We start from the raw sequence: 16,239 nt of genomic DNA, 5'->3' as shown, positions 1-16,239 counted from the left end.
GCGATTCAAATTACCTACAAATTGAAAGACTCCCAAGAGCCTATCTAGACGGGGAGACCCCGCTTCCCAAGGAACAGCGAGACCAGCCTTCGGATGCAAGTCGCAAGAGGTTTATTTTGGTACACGGGTACCCGGGGCGACCAAGCCTTTCGGAGGACTTGCGCGCCTCTCGGTTGGGGTGACGGGTTTTTATAGGGCTCGGGAGCAGGAGGCGCGGTTACAGAAGCGAGAAGCATAGTTACAGGGGTCTGATTGGGTGGTTTGAACAAAGCCGTACCCAGAACAGGGACAAAGGGGTCTGATTGGGTGGTTTGAACAAAGTCACGTACCCAGAACAGGGAAGGCGGGAAGGCAGATTGTGAGTCGAGTCACGTACCCGGAACCGAGAAGGCGGGAAGGCAGATTGTGAGCCAAGTCACGTACCCGGAACCAGGAAGGCGGGAAGGCAGATTGTGAGCCAAGTCACGTACCCACCCGGAACCGGGAAGGCAGGAAAGAATGCAGCGAGGTAGCTCTCCCCTCAGGGAACTTACTGCTATACCGTGCCTACTCTACATAGTGTTAACAATCGCTGCTTATCTTTTGGTCTCTCACAAATAAATTTGGATTCCCTAATTGAGTAACTGAGAGAGTAAATCCAAGGCCCCTTTCCCTGGTATCAGCTAGTGTGAGCAGGGCAGAAGCTCTCATCAACCCTCCACTCTCTTTTTTCCTAGTACCCTTCTCTTTCTACAACTCGGCCTCTAACGGGCTCGGAAGCTACACTCCGTGTGAATCTGAACAGAGACTGTCCCTTTTTAAAGGACCTGCAGGAGAACACCTGCTTTTTGAGCTGTCTCTCTCACACTAGCCATGCTTTGGTTGCATGTATGCTCTTGAAGCACCTGCTTCAAGAATTGTGTTAAAGGGACACAGGATTAAGAAATTTGAGAATCTCTGGATTATAACTTCTTTTGAAGGGACAATAATAATGTTTTCTTCAAACCTACAGTGAGAGAGACATACTTCAGAAGAAGGGGATTATCTTCCTACGCATGTCCTGTGGAGAGGAGATTCTAACTGTACCGATGGTCACTGAGGATTACAGTGTTTGGGACTTTGGCAGTGTTTGAGCAGCTTCCTTAAAGCAGTTGTGTAATGTTTATTTTGTGAATTAATTAGAATAAAGTGATTTTGTTTAAATAATAAATAGAACATTCTTATCTCGATTAGAATAAGAAACATTTTTATTGTGGTTAAATGTGTGGCCCAGAAATATCAATTTAACTTGATGGTTTAAATAACATGTTGCAATATGGAAATATTTTGAAAATTTTTTTATAGTTACAGAACAAAAGATTCACACTTCAAGTCACTTTTCAAATAGATGGGTGGAGTTATGAGGAAGAAAGTGGGTTACAGCAAAGTCGGAGAATCTCTGCCATAGATTTCGGATGTCATCTGATGACATTTTTAGATTTTGTGGTCGGTTAAAGCTAATGGTCTGCTAAGTTATTGCATCCCAAAAGTTTCCACATGATAGTGACAGGGATGTTGATTAAATAAACCTGGCAGTGGGCAGTGAATGGCTCTTAATGGGCTACAGATGGTTCAACAAAGTTTGCCTCTGAATCTGAAGCATTCCAAGGATCAACAGACACAAAGCTCAAGAAAATTAATGAGCTTTGTAGAATCTTTAATATTGATGTACTCTTTTTTTTTTCTAGGCATTTTCTTTCACACTAAAAAAGCGAGCCATGAGTGAATATTGCAATATGGACCATACCAGAAGTAACATCTTCATCCATTACTGTATTCCCACATTAATAATTTTGTGCTAATGTACTCATGCAGCAATGATTTGTCAGCTCATGGTATATTAGGCCTTAGTTGGTGCTTCAATGAACTCATGCTTAGTTCTTATGATAAGAACTAGCAATTAAAATGTCATGCATTAGGTATTCTAATAGGTGTCACTATAGGAGCCATTTGGAAGAAATTCAGAATTCCAAAGGACTGTGAAGAGTCATCAAGGAATGTTTTCTTGAAAAAGAGCAGCAGAGCCAGGAGCTGGTAGCACATGTCTTTAACACCAGCACTAGAGTGGCAGAGGCAAGTGGGTCTCCGTGAGTTTCAGGACAGCCTCGTCTACAAAGTGACTTCCTGGACAGCCAGGGCTACACAGAGAAACTCTTTCTTTTTTGAGATAGAAAGAAGGAAAGAAAGAAAGAAAGAAAGAAAGAAAGAAAGAAAGAAAGAAGAAAGATAGAAAAATAAGAAAGAAAGCAAGAAAGAAAGAGAGAAAGCTAGCACCAAATTTCTGTTGTTTCAAGTTCAAGTTCTCACAAGAATTAGCAAAATGAACACAGATGTTTCAGGTAGAGCTGTCTTCCTAAGGGCACATAGGTAATACTTGGGTGGCTACCTTGATAACTGAAAGCAGTATTTTACAAAAATATTTATTCAAGGAACTTCAGGATTTTGTAAACTATTATTATAAATGTAAGCATAAAGCCAGATGACTCTATAGTTAGTGAACTTCAAATTACACTGTAATATCAATTGCGTTTACCTTTCATGGTTTGTGAAGTTTGAGCCCAGGCACTTAACAAAGAAAGTTGATGAAGTGTGTGAGGGCTGTGATGTAATGGAATGGGACATGCCCACATAGACAAGAGACTCAGACCCTACTAAATACCTTTTAAAAGGAGCCTACTGTTGATTTTCTTCCTGGGTTCCCTGATGAAGTCATTTACCAATCTTAGGAGAGATTAGTAAATCTCTCCTAACAAGGGAGAGAAAAAACATTGGGTGGGAGACCACAGATTAATTTGTAGAGAAGCAAAGTGACTATTCAACCTAATAGTATTTTACTTTTGACCAAGTATAATTGACTTAAAACAACTAGAGTTTAAGAGAAGAAAGAAAACCTAAGAACTTTGAAAAAAAAAGTAATTTCCTAATTTGCAATGGGAGACACTTCAAGGAGACACTCTTGGGCAAGGCTTAATCATAAATTGCTTTCTTTCCTCTGGTTGTCTTTGGGACCATTAGTTAACAAGTCTGGAATAACAAACTTACCCAAACAGTGTGGACAAGTGCTTTTGTGGTTAAGAAACTAACTATGAAGGCATGATAGCGAAAATTTTGTCTCTACAGACACCCTGTGTTAGGGACAATCGGTTGCAAGAGCTCCTCCTCCATGTCAAAAGGCACTGTGACTGGCCATTCTTTGGCCTGACTCTGAGATCTGTGGAACACCTTTGTGGAAAACAAACAAAATATTTTTAACCTTGCATGGCTAGGGAGCCCAAAACCCATATGCAGTCTCCCAGCATATTTTATTACCTTCCAGAGCGACTCTCGTTCTCCTAAACTTAATTCTATCTAAAACAAACAAACAAAAAAAATTGTTTGGAGGCAGAGGAACTTTCTCAGTGTTTAAGAATGCTTGATGTTCTCCCACAGGGTCAGAGTTCAGTTCTTAGCACCCAGGTTGGGCCGCCCACAACCACTTGTAACTCTAGCTCCGGTGACTTTGATGCTGTCTTCTTGCTTTCACAGGTACTCACGAACATGTGCTGTGTGTATGTGTGTGCACACACACGGACACACACATTCTACATTTAATATGTTTATTGAATAGCTATTCAGTCAGATACTCTTTTGGCTCATAGGAAGTCACCACTAACGAGAAAAATGACTATCTTCTACAGGAGAAACCATCACTAAAGATAAGAACTAGATCCTTACAGAAATTTAAAGAGATAAATCTTGGAAAATTGTATTAAATGTTATATATGAAAGTCTTAGGGAGTCAGAGATGCAGATACGGACCCTGTGCAGAAGGGGGCAGCTGTCATACTGCAACGCCTCACTGCTCTTTTAGTGATTCCATGGCGACCCCTCCCCCCTGCCACCATTTCCTCATTAGAATGAAGGATACTGCTGATGTTCTGCATGTGCTAAGGTTTGGGTCCTTGCCCTTAATCGAACAAATCCAAGAAGATACATGTTTCCTGACCCAGACTGAAGATTTGCAGAGTTCATTTGTGTGTCAGAGTAAAGTCATATACATGCTTGTACTCCAACTGTGAGAGATGCTGGAAAAATGAGTTTCTCGCATGATCTCAGATTATGGGAAATTCTCCAAACAGAAGAACTGGAAAAAGAACTATTGAACTTAAAAGCGAGAAGAATGTTCACCAAAGTTTCCTCTTGGTTGGCCAATATCAACAGTCTCTTCCCTCTTCTAAAAATTAAAAATAAAAAACTGTGCTCAATTGCATAGAAGAGAAAAATGCTATATTAAATATTTTCAGTATGCAATTCAGAAGTGTTAAATATAGTAACATTTTTGTGCAATATTCCAACGAATCTAAAATGATCAGTTCCTTATTTAAAGTGTCAATAGTGTTTCACTATTGATAACGGTTTATCTTTACCATATTTTATGTTTTTGGCTCCAACTGGCTTTAACAAACTCCAACAAGCCAACCAATAGGCCTCAAAGGTTTAGGGTAAGGATGGATCTAGATGTTCTTATGGTATTAACACCTCTCTCTCTCTCTCTCTCTCTCTCTCTCTCTCTCTCTCTGTTTTTCCTTTTGTTATCTCTCTTCTTTTCCTTTGCCAGCTTCCTTCTGGCTGAGTCTACCACTCAAGCCAGCTTCTCCAGCTTCACATTTTCTGGAAGATCACCAGGCTCACATCGTCCTAATACTGGTCTCCAGCAATGAGCACTTTTCTTTGTCACAAAACCAAGAAAAAAAACCTGATGTGGTTGTTTAGCATGGATTTGAATTACCTGAGCCAAACTTCCTCTGACTAGGCACCTGATTTCATTGTTTGCTGCTGAGTGAGACAGAGCTTTGTGCTTGACAGTTCTTATAGGATGCTTACATTCTGTGGTTCGAGGGAAGATCTAAAATGATTGCCCAGGGCACACCCTCACACACTCAAGAAGGTTTCAGTGCATTTGCTCCATATACTCCTGTCTCGTCTTCACTAAATGAGTGCTTTCTATTGTTTAAATAGAACATTGCTTCTTTTTAAGATTTGCTTTTCAGGTTTTATACAACTTTTCTTGCTGATAACTGTTTGCAGAAATCTCTGGTCTCTACAGAAGCAAATCGTTGTTTCTCTTAAGAAGGCTGTGTCAAGTCTGGATATTTATTTCTAATATCAGAGATCAGACCTCTACTCTTGCCTGATGCGTCTAAAACAAAAAGGGGGAACTATAGAGAGCTGCGGAATGCTGTGCCTTAAAGATGGAGCTGGTTTCCACCTTCCACCTTCCCGATGGTGAGTGCTCTCTGTCACGAACAATTCCACATTTGGCTAAGGCTGAGGATCTGGCTTGCTTCCATGTATGTGGACCTATCTGCATTGCCCACGTGGCACACCTGGGTTGGCTACCCAGAGGCTATTTAAGCTGTGGGCTGGCTTTCCCCAGGGTCAGATGATTGTTCAAGGTTCCTGAATAAACTGCATTGAAAAAAAAGTCATGCATTAGTATAAAAAAAAAAAAAAAAGAAGGCTGTGTCAGAATACAGTAACCTTAAGCAACCTAAATGAAGTCTGATTCACTGTATTTCTTAAAGTCAAGGGCAGACAATGCTAATCTCTCCTCAGCCCAGGCATCTGCTCTAACTTTGGTCTATTTCTTGTTTATGAACCCCTGTGAATGTTTTAATGACAGTAAAACTGAACATATGCACTGTGCAGATATCTCTGATTAAATGATTACAGGACAATTCACTGGAACTGGGGAATAAAAAAGAATATAGTAAGAATAAAAGATATTATCTGATAAGTAAAATTTAGTGACATAAGCAAATCAATCACTTAAATTGTGCATTAGAAGTAATATGAAACAGAATCCAATTATAAAAGCTAATCAGAAATTCAGAATATAAAAAATAAAATAGTTGAAGCAAAGAAATGAAAAAAGAAAATTGTAGGAATAAATTATCTAATCAATTTTAGTTCCCAGCAAAAAGCTTTAGTGGTTCTCGCAGTGCAATTGATCTTTAAGTCTTTTAATATCTATTCATTGCCCAGCTCATTGCCTGACATATCATACTTATGACTTTCATGTGAAAACCTTTGGGCTATATTATTGACCACTAGTTCTAAGAATGTCACCAAACTAAGAATGTCATCAGGTAATCTGAAGCTTAAAACAGAGACTTTCTCGATTTTCTGTCACCTATCTTCCTTATGTCGTCATCTAATTTTCTGAAAAGTAACTATATATGGCTGAATGTCACTTTGTAGCTATAAAACTTCATAAAACTACCATGTTAGAACATGTTATTTGACACAGCCAATATTGTTCTTGTACCTTGGTCACTCATATTTTCCTATAGAATAAACTATATTTTATACCCTTTGCAGGGGTAGCAATGTTTTACGCTAACACTAAGTAAAAGTAGATAAAAGATTTCTTTCTTTCTTAGAGACAACAAAGTCAAAGAATAAAAAAGTCAAGAAAGAAAATACAAAAGAAAGATAACTTGAGATAAACATATCAGTAGTTCCTGGCAGATTCTTGGGAGTTTTCAATTGTCCCAGGTTTCTAGTTTGTCCCAGAGATATTCCCCCAAATGATTCCAGTTCTCTCCCTGTACTCTTTCCTTCCATCCTCCCCCCATACTTGATCCCTGCTGTTCTCTTCCCCACCCCATTCTCACTTAGTCTTCTCTGTCCCCTCATCCTGTGTGTCTATTCTGTCTTTCCTTGTCAGTGAGATTCAAGCATCTCCTCTTGGGTCCTCATGGTCACTTAGCTTCTTTGGGTCTATGCATTGTAGCATGATTATCTTATATTTTATGGCTAATATCCACTTATAAGTGAATATATATCATATGTACCTTTCTGAGTCTGGGTTACCTCACTAGGGACTTCTAACAGCAGGAGCAAGGACTGTCTCTGACTCTGTGGCCTGCCTTTGAATCTTTTTCCTCTAACTGGGCTGCCCCATGTAGTCATAAGAGGAGAAGATGCACCTAGTCCTAGAGCAACTTGATATTCCAAAGTGGGTTGATACCCATGGGAGCCTTCTCTTTTCTGATGAGAAAAGGAGGAGGAAGTATGGGAGGGGGTGGAGGGAAGGCAAGAGGAAGGGACTAGGAGGCAAGAAGGGAGTGGAAGCTTTGATAGAGATGTAAAGAAATTAATTAATTAATAAAAAAGATGTAAGTAATTTCAAAGGAAGATGTAAGAAACTGGCAGAAATAGTTAAAATAATGTCAGCATTCCAAGATATAAACAGTTTGTAAAAATTTAGGACTAGAAGTTATTAGGAAAGTGGGGTACATTCCTTAGCCTTTGCTGTATAATTAACAATCTTAGACTGACTAGATTAAAAAATGGTTCACCAGTTAAAAAGTCTGTATGCTGCTTCTTTTTTAGATTTAGATTACTTTGATAAGTTTACACCATTTCTCAATATTCATCCATATTTTATTTTTGGTCAGTTGACAAATATTTTGGACCAGTTAATCTACAATGTCATGACTTCATCCTCTTTGACTGTCTCAGCAGCACTCCTATCCGGACACGATTGTCTCAGAGGTCCAGAAGGAACTACAGAACAGACGTCCACCCATCCTTTGTGATTCATACCTCTTCTCTGCTTCCAATACATTCACTAACAGCCTATTGACATAATAAACCCCATGATGAAGCAAGATTAGAGAGCAGAAATAGAAGTTCTGCTTGCACAAAGTAGAAACATAACAGTCACATGGGATGTAATCAGAGGAGGAGAAATTATGTGTCTGTCTCTACAACTTACCACCATGATTAGCAGAGATAAGATGTAACTAATGTGTGGAAGCATGTAACAACAGCGAAAGACAAAGACAAAGTCTAAAAGCTTCTAGAGTGGAAAAAGCAGATGATTTGCAAAGAAACAAGAATGGAATGAACACTGGATTCTCAGCAATGAAACAGGACTGTGGGCCTTAAATACATATGATGATGAAAACTAGGGACTCTACAAGAAATTTAACACAGGACTCACTAAAAAAATCCTTTTGGTCAATGTCTCTCAAAAGAGGAAAAAAGAATCAATAGATATGTGGAATAAAACGAAATCTGTTTAGAGGATTGAGAGAGATGAATGGTTCAGTGGTTAAGAACACCTGCTGTTTCAGCAGAAGACCCAAGTCTGGTGTTCCAACACACACACAGTGGTTTACAACTGTTAGGCTTTTAAGTCCAAGGAATCCTGCTCCCTCTTCTGTCCTAGATAGTCACTAGGTAAGCCCACAGTGCACTTACATCTGCAGGCAAATATTCACACATATAAAATGAAAGCAAATCTTTCAATTAAAGGATGGACTATGTCTAAAGGTTATAATAGAGTGATTTCTAAGGAATGCATGTGATAAATTTATTATTAAAAATTAATAATAAAAGAATTCCCAACCGGTTATGAATAAGAGGAAAACAGAACAAAATTGGAGAACATAATGGATCAGCAAATAAAGTAACTGTACGGTTGACCAATAAACCGAATATTTTGCCTTTTGAAAGATCTTGAACTGCTTCGATGAGGGAAGAATTAAGCAGTGGATGGGAGGCTTCCGATTCTAAATGGAACAAGTGGCATTGTACATGAGAACGTTACTATGCGTGATCAGAGAGATGGCAAAGAGCCATGCATCGTGGATAAGGCTGCTCACAGAAGTGGCTAGTCCTGTCATGGAGCTGGGTGCTGTGGAAGTAGAACTGAGGCCTGACCTACCTTCCTACTCCACACATAAGACCGTGTTATTCTGCTATTGATATGCCAGAAAAAAGATCACAAATCAGATGCAGGGAGAAATAATACTGCACTTGTGATGGTTGACAGACACAGTCTGATGCATCAAGTTTTTGCCATCTTTTAAACCCTATAACTGACAACGAGCAGGTTTTTCCATTCTGAATAAACTTACACTGACATTTATTTTATTTTACTTTAAGAGCCATTCTACAGCTTGTGGTTGCTTCAGGTACCCAGACTAAAATATAGTCTTGATAAATTTTAATTAATTCTCCACATTCACTCTATCACTGCTTCCATTTGTTTAATCAATGTAGAATCCAAAAAAGTTGTTCTCCTATGTCTGAGCAGTGATTATCAGAAGATGGTGTTGAGTAGGAAGCAACCGGAAAGAAAACTGTTCAATTTGGTTATGGTTTGAGTAATGGGTTTGGGTGCAAGTTGACAACAAGTGGACTTGGGACAGTTAATCTTCACTGTCAACTTGACTAAATTTAGCTAGAAGATGCATTACCAAGAGTGTTTCCAGAGAGATGTAAATGAGTAGAAAAACCCCACTCTGAGTGTGGTTCATACAATTCCATGTGCTAGGGCTCTGGGCTGAACACAAAGGAAATAAGGAGAAAGCACGAGCTACGTCATTTAGCTGTGGCTGCACCTTGACTGTGGTACAATATGACCAGCTGCCATGTCCTCCTGCCATTTTGGACAATGTCCTCAATCAGTTCAAATTCATCCTCGCTTTACTCAGGTGCTTTCTGGCATAACTGCAAGAAAAGGATTCAGCATAAAAGGATTCTAAGCTACAGAAGTGAGAAGTTGTGAGGTGCCATTGAACAGCAAGGAAGACTACAGATAATATCACACTGAACATTTTTTAGAAAGTTAGAGCAAAGATTTTCATGGTGAAGAAATGAAAAATGTTTGAAGATGTATCTTTTTAGCCTGATTCAAACTGTATACAATCTGTATATGCATCACAACATAATGGGATAACTTATAAATAGGTAGAGCTTTTGTTTCTGGGTACCAATAAAGACACAGTAGAGTCAAAAAATAAAGAAATGAGACATTATACAATTCTGGTTACTCACATGTTCACTTCAAAAACATAGAGCTCCATTTAAAAATAGTCAGTCTGCTCTTTGATCACCTCCCCCTCAGGGGGGTTCAGCCTTACCAGGCTGCAGAGGAAGACAATGCAGCCAGTCCTGATGAGACCTGATAGACTAGGATCAGAGGGAAGGAGAGGAGGTCCTCCCCTATCAGTGGACTTGGGGAGGGGCATGGGTGGAGAAGAGAGAGGGAGGATGGGGTTGGGAGGGGAAGAGGGAGGGGCTACAGCTGGGATACAAAGTGAATAAACTGTAATTAATAAAAATAAAAACACAATAGTAAAATAATAAAATAAAAGTCATTCTCTGAATCTTTAAATGAAACCTGCTTCTCTCTTTCTTTCTCTCTCTCTGTGTACTTTACACATGTGTGCAGGTGCACCTATGTTGATGTCAGAGTAAGATGCTGGGTGTCTTGCTCCGTAATTCTCTGCCTCTCTTCAGAAAAGACTTTTCACTGAATTCAAAGTTTGCTGGTCTAGCTAGATTAGCTGGTTAGAAATTCTCACCCAGGTGAGAGGAAACTCCATGGTGTGGGAAGAAATTGGGTCTAATCTCAGGTCACCTAGCTAAACCACTGAAAAGTTTCCTAGAGGCCCTGGGTTGCCAGTCAGGAGCCACAGCGTGCCTACTTTGATCACCATCTCAGACACCAGGGCCTGTGTGTTGTGTCATCCAGCCTTAACACAAAGGGATGTGTTCAGACTTAATGCAACTAGGTGTGCCGTGTTTGTTGACATCCCGAAGAGGCTGGCCCTTTTCTGAAGACAAATGAAGGAAGAGAGGTTCTAGGGGACAGGGAAGTGTGTGGGAGGCGGGCTGGAAGATGGGAAGAAGGGAAACTGTGGTTGGGATGTAATTAATGTATGGCAGAATAATAAATTTAAAAATAAAATTAAGTTTTTTAAAAAAAAGAAATACTTTCTCCAAAACTTGATGGGTTGCAAGTTCAAATGGCCACCTCTAGCTTTATTTTCATTTTTTATTAATTACAGTTTATACACTTTGTATCCCCCATAAGCCCCTCTCTCCTCTCCTCCTGATCCCAACATCCCTCAACCTTCTTCACCCCTAGCTTTTTAGGTAGGTGCTAAAGATAGGAACTCAATTTCTCATGTGGAACCAAAGTGTTCCAGCTAGAAGTTTAAGGCATTTCCAAAGGGATCATTAACAACATGGGCAATGAATAAATATTAAGTATATATTGAGTTTCACTTAAATTTAAAATAAAAAGTAAACTTAGCTTTATTCATAAATCTGAATAATTGAAAAGTTTTATTAAAAGGGAGAGAGCAAAGAAAATGTGGATTTAATGTACAATGTGTGTATGAAATGTTGAAGTGAAATCTGTTGCTTTTTAGCTGCAGTTTGTTAATAATTGTAATTTGAAAATGAGAGTGCTATTTAAAAAGAAAATGGTCTCTAGTTGTATGTATTAATTTAATTTTAAATTATTTTATGTGCCTAATTAATTTAGTGTTAACATATTGGATAGTAACTCAACATTGAATATTAATTTAAAGAATATTAAACTATAAACTATATTTCTCATTTTTATCAATTTAAGAATAATTAAATTTCTTGTTTTTAATATCTTTCATAAAGGTCATTAATTGTTGTCATTGAATGTTAACTTGGAGAGAAAATACTGTAAATTGAAATTAGGGAAAATAAATTTCACAGACAGAAAAAAATAATTCATAAGAGTTTTTGACACTCTCTAAAACACTACCAAAAATACTATCAAGAAAAAAAAATCAAGAAAAATCTGTTACCAGAGTGTAATGTAAATAGAACATACTTCTTCAAACTGAGGTAAATGTATTTTTGAAATGTTAATAGCACCCTGTGCTGCAGAATGATTAGGAAAGGGTAATTATGAGAAGGACTCAGACCTGAGCAATTATTGCAAAGGTACTATACAAGCAGTGTTGGGACACATCAACTGTCATGTGCTGCAATGTATGGCATGTATTTAAAATTGTGACACAGAAGAATTTTCTGCTTTAATTTTTTTGTTTGTCTCTTCCTCAAAAATACTCTATAGCCAAGAATAATTTAGTAGTTATAGCTTTCACATTAGTGCCAATATAAAAAGGTTCTCTTCTAGAATTTAGAAGCCTACAGAACTAGTCTATATTCTAACCATCAGACATGTCACTCATATAGAGAGTCAATTCCTGCATTTGTGGTGTTTTCACATATGGGTCTTCTTATTCACAGTTAATAACCTAAATATTGAAACAACTGTAGGGTTTGTGAAAGGATGAATGGATAAAAGCAATTCTTTTTTTAATAATTTTTAATTTTTGTATATTAATCACAGGTTATTTACTTTGTATCCTAGTCTTAGCCCCCTTCCTTGTTCCCTCCCAATTCCACCCTCTCCCCATCATCTCCTCCCTTTCCAAATCCACTGCTAGGGGAGGTCCTCTTCCTCTTCCATCTGATCCTAGCTTATCAGGTATCTTCAGGACTGGTTGCAATGTCCTCCTCTGTGGCCTAGCAAGGCTGCTCCTCCCTCGGGGGGGGTGGTGGGGAGGAGGTCAAAGAGGCAGCCATTGAGTTCATGTCAGAAATAGTCCCTGTTCCCCTTACTAGGGTAACCCACTTGGATAATGAGCTACCATGGGCTACATCCGAGCAGGGGTCCTAGGTTATATCCATACATGGTCCTTGGTTGGAGAAACAGTCTCATAAAAAACCCCTGTGCCCTGATATATTTGGTCCTTGTGGAGCTCCTGTCCTCTCCAGGTCATACTAACTCCCCCTTCTTTCATATGATTCCCTGCACTCTGCCAAAGATTTGGTTATGAGTCTTAGCATCTGCTTTGATACACTGCTAGGTAGAGTCTTTCAGCGGCCCTCTATGGTAGGCTCCTGTCCTGTTACTTGTTTTCTCCTACTTCCGATGTCCATCCCATTTGTCTTTCTAAGTTAGTATTCAACATCTTACCCCCCGGGTCCTCTTTCTTCTTTATCTTCTTATGTTGTTCAGATTTTCACATCTTTATCCTATCTTATAGGTCTGGTACCCACTTATAAGTGAGTATATTCCATGTGTGTCTTTCTGCTCCTGGGATACCTCACTCGGGATGATCTTTTCTAGATCCCACCATTTGTCTGAAAATTTCATGACTTTCTTGTTTTTAATTGCTGAGTAGTATTCCATTGTGTAAAAGTACCACAATTTCTGTATCTAGTCTTCCATTGATGGACATCTGGGTTGTTTCCAGGTTCTGGCTATTATGAATAAAGCTGCTAGAACATGCTTGAGGAAATGTCCTTGTTCTGTACTTGAGCATCTTTTGGATATATGCCTAGGAGTCATATAGCTGGATCTTGAGGAAGCAGTATTCCTAATTGGCTGAGAAAGCACTACATTGATTTCCAAAGTGGTTGTACCAGTTTACATTCCCACCAGCAATGGAGGAGTGTTCTCCTTTCTCCACAATCTCTCCAGCATGTGTTGTTACTTGAGTTTTTGATCTTAGCTATTCTGATGAGTGTAAGGTGAAATCGCAGGGCTGTTTTGATTTGCATCTCTCTGATGGTTAAGGATGTTGAACATCTCCTTAAGTGTTTCTCTGCCATTCTATATTCTTCTACAGAGAATTCTCTGTTTAGTTCCATACCCGTAGGAAAAGCCTAAAACGCATTGGCACAGGAGACAACTTCCTGAACAGAACATAAACAGCACAAGATCTAACAGCAAACAATCAATAAATGGGACCTCATGAAACGGAAAAGCTTCTGTAAAGCAAAGGACACTGTCATCAGAACAAAACGACAGCCTACAGACTGAGAAAGGGTCTTCACCAACCATATATCTGACAGAGGGCTGATATCCAGAATATATAAAGAACTAAAAAAATTAAAAAGCAATAAATCAATCAATCCAAATAAAAAAATGGGGTACAGAGCTAATCAGAGAATTCTGTGTACAGGATAAAAACAATTCTTAACAGACCAATAATAAGTAAGGGTAGGGTATTGAATCAATAGTAAATGTTGTTCCAGAAAAGAACAAATCTGCATCTATTCACCTTTACTGATGATGTCTACCCCTTCAAATAATTCAAACAAAGTAAAGAAAAAGGCAACATGGTATTGATACCAATCAAGATAAAAATGAGAAAAACCAGTATTCATGATAAGCTTGGATGCAAAAATAATTAAATACAAATGTTACCACAACAAAATGCATAACTCGTTGAAATGATTGTTTACAAGGAACAACTCAAACTTTCCTGAAGAATATATTCAACAAATAAAATCTAGCAATGCAACAACAGTTTAAGAAAAAGGTCTAAACTAGACATTATTAGAAAAAAGAGGATCATCATCATCATTGCAGCATCATAGTATCATCATCATGTATTATCACACTATCCTTACATCATCACTACATCAACACATCATCACATCATTATCCTAGCATAATCCCATCATCCCATCATTATTGTCATCATCATCATCATTATTATTACATCATGGCAAAATCTTCATCATGTCAGTATCATTACGTCATCATACCCTCATTAACATATCACTACTATAATAACATCATCATCATTGTTGATGAAGATTAAAAAACTAGCAAATAATATATTTTTTTTATGTTAACAAACCTCAAAACAATGTAAGCACAGCAGTGACCTCAACAGAGTAACAGCTTCATGTGACAAACCCATGGTCATCAGCAACTTGTAGGAGATAAAGCAAAACCTCTCAAGAGTTCTATTTAGCATTGTATTGAAGTCATAACTGGAGCACCAGGGCAAAAGAAAGACAGACAGAAAGAAAGAAAGAAAGAAAGAAAGAAAGAAAGAAAGAAAGAAAGAAAGAAAGAAGCTTCAAGTTGGAAAAGATTAAAATAAATTATCTCTGTTTTTATATGATCTGATTTTATACAAAGAAAACTATGAGTGCACAAAAATACCTGTGAGAAATAATAATCACAATTGGCAAAGTTTCAGCATACAAAATCAACAGACATAATGCTAGTGTCATTTCTTCATAGTAACAGTAAATTGTCCCCTACCCCCCAAATCAAGAAGCAATCTTAATTTATTATCACAACAGCAACAGAAACCTCTCAGTGGTAACTTTACCTACAAATGTAAAAGGGGTGTGCAGTTTGAAAAATAGATAAAGAAACCTGGAGGCAATGAAAGCAAATGTATTGTACAAATACCCATGCCACCCTAAGTGACAACAGATCAGGCTCAATTGTTGGGATAGTTGCGCACTGTGTAAAGGTTTTCTATGGATCATTCTGATGCAGATTTCTGTAGCAGCAGAACTTTGAGAACAGGACTTTGGCATTTTTACTTTTATGCAGCATCACCTGCCTCAGTATTTTGTAAACATTTTTTCCCCATCATCTTCTGATTAGCTTAATAAAGAACTGAATGGTTTAAAGCAAAGCAGGAAAGGATAGGAGGGACATCTGGCAGAGATAGGAACTCTGGGAAAAAGTGGGCGCCAGAGATTCACTGGCCAGATACTGAGGAGGAAGCAAGTGCTGGTACTGAGCTAAGGAGCCACCTGCCAGAAGGTACGTTAGTATAAATGGGTTAATTTTAGCTATGTGAGCTAGCTGAATAAGCCTAAGCTTTCATGTATTAATATAAGTCCCTGTGTCATCACTTGGGCAGCTGGCTGGTGGTCCAGACAATGTGGGGGGATAATTGGACCCTGATGTGGGTGATAACAATCTCTAGCAATATTTGAATGGTATGCTTGAACGATCTGAGAAAGAGGCTGAGGTCATCCAGCAGGGAAGAGTGGAACCTCTAATGAGTGCTATTGGGTAAATTTGATTTATATTCAAAAGATATTTGAAGCCCATGTATCATACCATACCTAAAAATAATTCAACAGAACTTAAATGTGTGCTAGGGAACATGTTAATGGGAAGGAACATAGGGTAATTTTACTTACATCAGTAGCGGTGATAGTGGATTGTTCAATTGCATGCAACATCAGAACCATAAATTACACAATTTTAAAAATAAAACCTAGGATTGAATCAAATTCCACATATTTTATACAACAAAGGGGGGAAAGCAGGTGAAATAGTATCCTTAGAATGAGTGGAAATATTTGTGAGCCATGCATCTGATAAGGAAGTAGCAAGCCATGAACTGATATTTCTCGAACAAGACATTCCAGTGGCCAATGGGGCATAAAACAGCGAGACTTACCATGACTATGAGAAGAATGGAAATTAAAACAATAAAAATTATCACTTTCCACAGAGAGACTGGCTATCACATAAACGATGGAAGTACTAGTAAGAAAGTTGGGAAATGTAACCTTCGCACAGCGTGAAGAAATATGGTCATTATGGCAAAAATATGGAGG

This window comes from Meriones unguiculatus, chromosome 6 (genome assembly GCF_030254825.1).
Source record: "Meriones unguiculatus strain TT.TT164.6M chromosome 6, Bangor_MerUng_6.1, whole genome shotgun sequence".
NCBI lineage: Eukaryota > Metazoa > Chordata > Mammalia > Rodentia > Muridae > Meriones > Meriones unguiculatus.
This window is presented reverse-complemented; position numbering follows the sequence as displayed.